At 34.6% G+C, this 9,836-nt stretch overlaps 1 pseudogene; it reads right to left on the bottom strand.

Annotated features, from left to right (window-relative positions):
* Window positions 1-8,755: 8,755 nt before the first annotated feature.
* On the bottom strand, window positions 8,756-9,619 carry LOC107518219 (annotated as a pseudogene).
* Between the last annotated feature and the right edge of the window lie 217 nt (window positions 9,620-9,836).

The raw sequence follows: 9,836 nt of genomic DNA, 5'->3' as shown, positions 1-9,836 counted from the left end.
TTAAGTCACCCAAACATGAATAAAGGGGCCTTCACAAGTGATCAGGCTGGAAAGGGTTAACTCTAGACATAATGCTTACAAGTTTTGGACTTTATCCTAAAAGTGACATAGAGTTTCTGAAGAGTTTTTGTCATGGAAATAATGTGAATAGTTAGAGGTTTTATAATATCTTTCAGGCAGTGTTATGAAAATTAGTGAAAAGGAAGAGCAAAAAGTTTGAGGAAAACTGGTGTCAGAGAGAATTAGTAACCTGTGGAATGTCTATAAATTAAAAAAAGTGGTTAAGCACTGAAGAGGAAGATAGAGGGAAGGGGACAAGTATGAGACACTTAAACAAGAGTAACCCAATTAGATATGGTGACCATGTGTGTGCATGTGTGTCTGTGTGTTTGAGGTGGTGAGGAGGTGAAATAATGGAAAAAAACAGGGATGAGTCCCATTTTGTTAAAATGTATCTATCTTGATGATGCCCGTAATCTTGTTTTCCTTCTTAAATACAATACCCTGCAGATTTTAGCAGATTAAACCTGATTTTCCCCACCAGAGTTTCGATATTTCCCCAATTTTCAGGATAAAACAAACTAGAGAAACAAAATACATAAGCAACTTCAGACTCAGTATGTTTAGATTTAAGTCACTTTACCTCATATATAGAATATAGATAGATTAAAAACCCCTGATAAGCTCAGATCAAATGTTTTTCCTGAGTTGGCCTCCTGTCAGGCCAAACAGGAAGACAAGGCCCCAGGACTCATCATCAGATTTCAGGAATTTTGTGTGCTTCTCTCTAACCTGGAGCAAAGCCATTGCTGACGAATGATTTCTCACAGGTCACACTTTCATCTTTATGTTCTTATTCACATAATGAGGCTCCTATGCCCAAGATCAAGTGTGTAGCTCCACACATAATTTTTATTATTTGGCTATGGTTTTGGCTTCATTTTTCACATACTTGTTTTTGTTACCTGCTTCGTATTTCAGACCTCTCCTAAAACAGTCACACTTTTGCTCTAGGTCCACACCCCAGGAACAACAATACTGTCACTGATTCTCATCTCAGGGCAGGGAGCCAGTTACTTATTTTTCGCACATCCTGCAAACTATCTTTCTGGAGTTCTAAATATCTTATGATTGTCATTTCATGGATTATTTGTTGTGAAAACATCTTGATATGTTTTTGCTTTGTGATACTGATCATATACCTGACAAATTTAGACTGCAATACTTCACGTACAGAGTAATGTCTTTTGGAAGCCAAGCTTAACCTATATTCTCAGTCCCATTCTAAGAGTCTAGTACCAAGCTCCAATCTTGTTCTGTATCACCTTGTTGTGACTACACAGTCATGCCATCTCAATTTACTCTGAGTTGTGATAGGTGTCATCTATAAATTGTCTTTTCCCTGGGATAGGGTATCAGATATATAAAATGTCTCTAAATTATAAAAAAAATGATCTAAAGTATTATTCTGAGTATATTACAGGTAAAAAATATGCTATGATAAGAATCAATAAAAACATTCACATGCCTTGCACTTATCTTAAAGGAGACTTTATAAACAGCCACAGTAAAAAGTGTTTGCAAAATAGTTCACTTTAAATTTCTTTAAATTTGAATTCCAATATCATGCGATCTGAAAAAGGTTTCTGCCTCTCGTCAATTCCAAAACACATCTGTTGCTTAGTCCAAAAATATGCTAGAGTACTGGCACGGTTGTGGCAACACTGGAACACGCACACATTGCTGGTGGGAATGGAGAATGGTGCAGCTGCTTTGGAAATAGTTTGGCAGTTCTTCAGAAAGTTAAACATAGAGTTACCATATGATCCAGTAATTCTACTCCTATAAAACATGTGTTTACACAAAAACTTGTATATGAGGGATCGTAGCAGCATTATTTGTAATAGACAAAAAGTAGAAGCGATGCAAATGTCCATCAACTGGTGAATGCAAAAACATAATGTGCTATAATGGTACAATGGAATATTATTCAGCTGAAAAGTAATGGAATACTGATATACTCTATAATATGGATGAATCTTGAAAACCTTGAAAATCATGCTAAGTGAAAAAAGTCAGACAAAATAATGCCAAATAGAGTATGATCCCATTTATATGAAATGTTCATAATATGAAAAATCATAAAACAGAAAGCAGATTGATGTTTACCTAGGAAGGAAGGTGAATGGAGAACAGGAGCGACTACTACTGGGCATGACATTTCTTTTTGGATTGATGAAAATATTCTGGAATTGGATAGTGGTGATGGTTACACAACTTTGTAAATATACTAAAAGCCACTAAATTTTAAACTTAAGAATAAATTTTATAGTATGTGAATTATGTATTTTTAAGAATAAGATCAGGGTGCATTATAATGATATATTTGAGAATGTCTTAAAGAAAATCACGAGATAAGAGAATTTGGAAAATTAGACACAAATTGAGCCTTAAAGCATTAAATCAGAAAGTACTAAACATCTGTGAGATCCTTTTTTCTTTATGATCACAGTATTTTCTGAAACCTAACAGTAGTTGCAACTTCCTAGGAATTTTCAAGGTATTTCAAGACTCCTTCACTTCATATATAATTTAAAAATTTAAAGACTACTGTGGTTCCATTAATTCTTCCTCTTCTTGCTGGATTTGGATTATTGCTTCAATCAACTGAAGGAACATTATCTAAATTCATCAATTTTCAGAGTTAAAAAAAGAAGTACAATGATGTAATCTAATCCCCTTATTCAAAAGATGAGGACTTGAGTCTATTATATGTTAACTGAGCTGCTGCCCCTTAGTATAAAGTTAGTGGCACAACTGAAATTATGTCATAAGAAGTTTCTCATTAAATCATAATGAATTATTATTTTGTTCTTTCGGTATTGGAAATCTTTCCTATCTTTGAAATGTTAATGTTTAATAATCACATATTATAAACTACCCTTATCCTAATTTGTTAATTAAGTATAATAATTAGGTCAATGCTCCAGGATGGGGATTAGGATGTATGCTTTGGCCTCTGTCCACATCCTGACCTCTTTCCCTGAATTCTCCCCCTCAATCATTCTCCAGCCACACATTGGCCTTCTTACTCATTTTCTAAGATCTAAGTATTTTCCATCTTAGAGACTTTATATTTAATATTCCCTCCACCTGGAAATTTCACTGCCTAGAACCGATGGGTTCCTTCGTGTCATTCATATGCCTACTCAGGGGCCTTCCCTGACAACCCAACCAAATCTTAATCCCTCACCTCCTCAGTCCCACCCTTTCCTTTCTAGCCTCTCCCCCTGTAATATTTTTCTTCATAGAACTTATCATTATCCGAAGTTTTTTAAATTTAATATGCTGGGGTTTTTTTTAATATATTGCCATTCTCTCTCACCAGAACATAAGTTCCTTTAAGGGAAGAACTCCACCTCTGCATTTCTATATTTCCGGCACTCCAGCACTTAGAACCATATTTGACCCATCTCAGATTATACACACACACACACACACACACACACGTGTATATATATTTATTTATTTATACACACATATATATACATACATATATATACATATATATGGTGAAAAAATAAATTAAATAAAATTGGTCATTTTTTTCTTATAAATAATCGAAGGCTAAAGATTGAGATTTCTAATATATTTCCTTGCAAAGGATGGTTATTTTGTGTTACAAATTTAGTTAGTTGTTTCCTTATGAAGGGACCAGAAAAAGAAAGGCCAGAATTGGTTACTGTGAAATCTGTAATTGCAGATGTTCAATCCTAAATTAGAATTCTACCTGTATGCTTCTTAGTAGCTGATAAGATGAAGTTTTCTGTCTTGAGACATGCTGTTAATGTGATATACGTATTTTCACTCTTTCCCATAAATTAATGTGACAATGAAGCTATTAGATATACAAATAGTGCTTAATAATATCAAATAAGAGTAAATAAAAATTCATCTTATTAAAGCATTCTATTATTCTCAGGGTTTTCCATAATGCATAGATGTCAAATGCTAATTAGAGCTACTGTTTTATTGTTGAGTTGTCATAGCCGTGGTAATTTTACTGTTTATATGAGAGCAGCAGGCTGTACAATCTTTCTGTCAATTGTTTTTATAATTAGTGACAGATTGGATTATTTTTTGGTTGGAATTAATTTGTTCCCTAGTCTGTTCCAACTGGACATGTTTTATATAAACATGCTAGCATCAGTTATGTATTAAAAAGAGATTGCTTTGCCCTACAAACAGCCCTGAAATACTCCTTAAAAAATTGAGATTCAGTATTGACCACAAATTGTGACTTTAATTGATGAATATCAGGAATATCTCTTCCAAAAAATATATCTCAACAACTCTCTAATGTTGATAATTCTTCAAATCATGTTTTCCAGATAATCTTTTTTAAATGCAAAATTTCTTTAAAAAGTTACAGCTTGGTAAAAGCTTAGAAGCACATAGACCACTTTCCTGAAATGAGAGTATCAGGTTGCATGCATTATTGCATATTTATGGGCTTGGGTATGGGAACAGCAGTGCTACTGTATTAGTTTGCTAAGGCTGCCATAACAAAGTATCACAAATTGGATTGCTTAAAAACCAGAAATTTATTGTCTCAGTTCCGGAGACTAGAAATCTGAAATCAAGGTGTTGACAATATTGGTTGTTTCTGAGGCCTTTAATGAAAGGCTCTGTTCTAGGCCTTTCTCCTTGGATTATAGGTGACCATTTTTCCCCTGTGCCTCTTTACATTATCTTCTTTCTTGTGAATCTATCTCTAAATTTTCTTTGTTTAGAAAGACATTAGTCATATTGGATTTGGGGCCTACCCTAATCCAGCATGACCTCATCTTAACTAAATACATATACATCAATCCTATTTCCAAATAAAAGCACATCCAAGGTAGTAGGGGTTTGTAATTCAGCATATGAATTCTGGGGGAACACAATTCAACCCATAACAATACTACTAATAATTAACTCTTAGGTGTTTAATGTTATGTTTAATACTTCATGAGAAACATAATATTATTCCAACTTTGCTAATAAGATTAAAAAAGTGATTTGCCACAGAGTCTATTACCTACTGAGGTTAGAATTACTTCTGATTCCAAACTTACTGATGACTTCTCATGATACCACTGAACACTTTTACTGAACTTCAACAGCATTGCCATGTTGGCCAAGGCTCATTGCTGAACATGCCGAAATATAATCTAATAACGAAGTGATGGCTTTATAATGTGTTGAATGGTTTACTTTTAAAATTATTGGTTATCTTTGTTTTTTGGAGGGGGGTAATTACTGCAAAACCTATGGGTTTAAAACAACCACCATTTTAATATATATTACAATTTGCAGGGCACTCAGATGGCTAATCATTCTGTTTGTATTCACTCAACAGTATTTAGCTGACAGTTGATCTGATCTGGAGAATCTAAAAAGCCCTCATTTATATGTCTAGAATCTTAATAGGGACAACTGGAAGCCTGAGCTCAGACCCTCACCCTCCAGCCTCCCTCCAGAACTTTCAGTCTGAAGTTCTGTTCAGCAGGATAGTTGGACTTCTTCCATGATGGCCCAGGACTCCAAAAGTGAGTATACCAAGAGGACAAGGCAGAAGCTGCAGGACAACTGACCTAGTCTCAGAAGTCATACAGGCTTATATAAGATACATTTAATTTGTCAAAAGTGACCATCTAAGATTTAAGGGGGTAGGGCCAAAAAAATTCTTGGAAGTATAGTTCCCTTGGGAGCCATGTTAAATAACTAACGAAAAATTAGAGGGGTCTTAAAAACCACCTAGTTCAGTTTTCAATCTTATTAAAGATACCAGCAAATGAAAGTTTTAATGCTTTTTGTATAATATCACAAATATTACATTGTTAAAATAAATATTTGATAATGACTTTAATGATATTTATCTGATCTTAGATTCTAGTATTTATAATTATAGAATTAAGAAATAGGATGTTTTATCCATTCACTTATTTTTATTTCATTAAATTTTAAAAAGATCTTAATTACTTGATTACAGACTTAAAGAATTCAGCTATTAGAATACAAGCCATCTTTTGAAAACATAGAGAAAAGATGAATTATTTTTATTCCCAAATTTTGATGTTGAGGTATTGGAGACCTTGAAAGATGACATAACTTCTCCAAGATCACATCTGTTCTAGAGGATAGACCTCACTAAAGCTTACACTGGTCCCTAATCAAACTATGTTGCTCTCTGCTACTTCACCAGCAAATTTTGCAGCAAAACAACAGAGTATGGTGGTTAAGTATAGACTCAGGATCCAAGTAGTTAGGTTCACAATTCTGGTTGTGATCATTAGAAATTTAGTTTATTTCTCTGGGTCTCAGTTTCCTCATGATTATATGGAATTAACATTACTATCTTCCTTACAAGGATCATGTGAGGGTTTAATATATGAAAAGAACTTAAAGTAATGCCTAGGACATGGTAAATGCTACATAAATATTTACTGTAATTATTATATTCACAAAATATATAATTATTGACACACTTTAATAGAAAGCATCTCTCTTTTCCTCCACTCTTTGAGTTTAGAAAAGCTTATTACATAAAATTATTTAATAATATTAATTACATAACTTTAATATGGGATATAATTTATATACAACATTTAAAATATATTAGATAAAATCTATAGCATACACATGAAGCCATGGACTTTTAATTCTAGAAAATTTTTTCTAAAATTCTAAACAAAGTTTTCCTAAATTTTTATTTTATAGATTAGGCAAATAATGCCCCGAAAGAATAAGTAATTTAGCCAAGTATACATTGTGTACAAAGGACAAACAGTATCTATTTTTTAATAAATCAGTAATATTGTTTATCTCTATTTCAAATTTCAGATCAAATTGTAACTTCTTTTTTTTACATTAAAATGGAAACGCATATCAAAATTTTTCCTTAACTTTTATGGCTATTCTGAAATGCATAGTATCTTGAGAAATTAATAAAACTTATTATATTGTAGCTGAAACATCGAGAAACAGAAAAACATTAGAAGTGTGGAATATATTGAGAAACACATGCCAAAGTAAGTGACAGCTCAGCACATGACTGTGCTGTGCCCTCTGCCAAACAAGCATCTTGCATCTGTGCTGAGCAAGATTGCTGACTGACACAATGTTGCTAGAAAGAGTAGTGTGAGTGTTTTGTCTCTCTCAGATACATGCTGTGGAACTGAGAATTATTGAACTTTAAAAGCCAATTGTTGAGTTAAATAATTGCTTGAGAAGCCAGAGCTGTTGGAAGAACAGCAGTTCATTAAGGCAAACATCTCATAGACTGAGAAAGCGTGTATACAGCGGGGGAGGATTTATGTAGCCAGAGAGTAAAATCTGTACACTAGAAGCACTGTATGGCTTTCAAAGAAATGGGAACCCCAGTGCTCAATGCGAAAGACATAACTATTAACCAGCTCCCACTTCAGGGGTAGTTCAAGTGGGCCACCTCCTTTCTGAGACTGTTTGTGTTTCTGGCTGGGTCAGAAATGATACATATGCATTACCATTTTTTTTTTTTTTGAGATCAGAAACCATGTGATTTGTTCATATCTATACTGTCAGTGCTTAACATTCCTGGCATACAATAGAGTGAAAAAAGTAAATGTTGAATGACAGCACTCAATACATTAGAAGACTTAGAATGTTAAGAGATGAACTGGACTGAAGATTTAGGTTCCAATCTGACTCCCATCCTTGTAAAATATGACCATGCACAAGATGCTTAACTTCTCCAAGTCTCAGTATCTTTTCTTATAACATAATAGAAGAGAAGGATAACACCTTTTTCACAGAGATTAAATGAGAACAAATTCTAATACATTTTAAACATCTAGCACAGAAGGCAAAATACATTAGTTCAATCCACCCTACAAAACTCCACCTCTTCCCTTGCTATCATAAAATAGGAAGTAGAATTATTCCATAGTAAATTCAAGCTCCAAAATAAAAGCTATTAGATTTACAAAAAGGAGCTTATTAAAAGAAACTTTCTCTCATAAGGTGATGTTCCAGAATGTGTTCTCATCAAGTTTGTTGACATCAGGATCCCAGAGTGATCCATTGTTAACAAACACATTAATTAGTAATTATGTAATACAATGATTACAGTGAGGTTATTAATTAAGTCCTTAACATTGAAAAGTACGCTATATAATGTGAATAATTTCATAAACATTTCAATATGATTTCTCAATGCAAATTTCAACTTATGGTTTTGGGTTGAAATACGAAGTCTATATATTCATAGGAGTATCATGTCACCACACACAAAACAAGTTCTAAAGTTATAACGATTACTGTGATTTTTGATATTTTATTGTATTTAAAGTTAAGTGCTTTAGTGCACAGCATGAGAAGAGTTATCAAGAGTAAATAGCAATTATCAGAGTTTTTCAAAGTTTGTTCCAGAGAGAACCATATTATCAACATTAGAATTACATGGAGTGCTTAATAAAAATTCACACATCTCAGCTTTTCCAAAAAATTGTTGAATAATAAATTCTGGGCTAGAGGCTAGGAATCTGTATTTTTGCAGATACCTCGTGAATCTTATAAACATCAAAGTTTTAAAAATCATTGTAATAAAATACAGCTATGGACAATATATGAGAACTAGCAGATTGTGTTTTTGTTTTGTTTTGTTTTTCGCTTTTAGAAACTATTTATTTTCTGTCAATCTTATCTTCATTTTAAGAGTCTGTGGAAGAATAACTTAAGAACATTCAGTGGTCGTTCTTTTCCATTCAGTGGCCTGAGCAGTGGGGGCTGAAGAGCAGTCCTCAGCAGCAGGCTAAGAACTCCAGTCTTCAGTAAGAAACCTCCTAACAGGCACAGAGGGTACCTGAACACCTTCGGACCAGTCCATGACTTCAGGTTGAGCAGCAGTGAACTTGGAAGCTGGAGCAGTCCATTCACCCTGAAATTCCTCCTCGGTCACAGTCTTTTCAGCAGCAGCCTGCTCTTCCTTTTCGATCTCTTCAGTACCTCTGTAGTATAGATCAGGTATGACCTCCTGTGGGTGTTCATGGGACATGGTGTAACATATGCGCAGAATTTCTCAGACAAGCATCCACCACATCAGACTGAGTGAGCTCCTTTGCTGTTGCAAGGGAAGGCAATGGCCATATAGTGCAGAGAAGAGTCTGTGTTACACAGAGCAATGGTAGGCAGGTTAACATAAGATGCCTCTGTGAGAGGCTTGTGGTCGGCCCTGGGATCGATAACTACCAAAATGCTCCACTTCCAGAGGGCTGCTTGGATCTGGTTAACAAGTTTCCAGGAGTGAAGTGGACAGTGACAGAAGAGGCTGCAGGGGCAGCAGCAAACTTTAGCACAGCTTGCTGGCCAATATCCTGGATGGTATGATGCTGACATCAGCTGAATTTTCGATGGCAACAATGGCACGAGCTGCCAGCAGATTTTCCCACATTGTCTTCAAATTTATGATGTAGATATCATCACTTTTCCTTTTGTAGATGTACTGTTCCATTTGAAAACCGTGGTTGGTGCTACTTGAGTGGGTTCCTGCTGCAAGGAAATTGAGGACATCCTCCTCCTTCATTTGTAGGACATCCATGTTGTGATGTTGTGAGTTTCCCTTTAAGTTATGTGGGAACCTAGAACAACACTGTATGGGGCCCTTTCTGTGTAGCTTGGAAAGGAACAGATTGTGTTTTAGACTATGACTCATATAGCCAGGTTTCTAAGGTAATGTAAATGACTAAAATAGTTTTATGGATGATTCTAAACTGAAAATATCATTTTGGAGATATACATTTGTGGCAGAAGCAAAG

Source organism: Rousettus aegyptiacus, unplaced genomic scaffold (assembly GCF_014176215.1).
Source record: "Rousettus aegyptiacus isolate mRouAeg1 unplaced genomic scaffold, mRouAeg1.p scaffold_m13_p_5, whole genome shotgun sequence".
Classification (NCBI taxonomy): Eukaryota; Metazoa; Chordata; class Mammalia; order Chiroptera; family Pteropodidae; genus Rousettus; species Rousettus aegyptiacus.
This window is presented reverse-complemented; position numbering and strand designations above follow the sequence as displayed.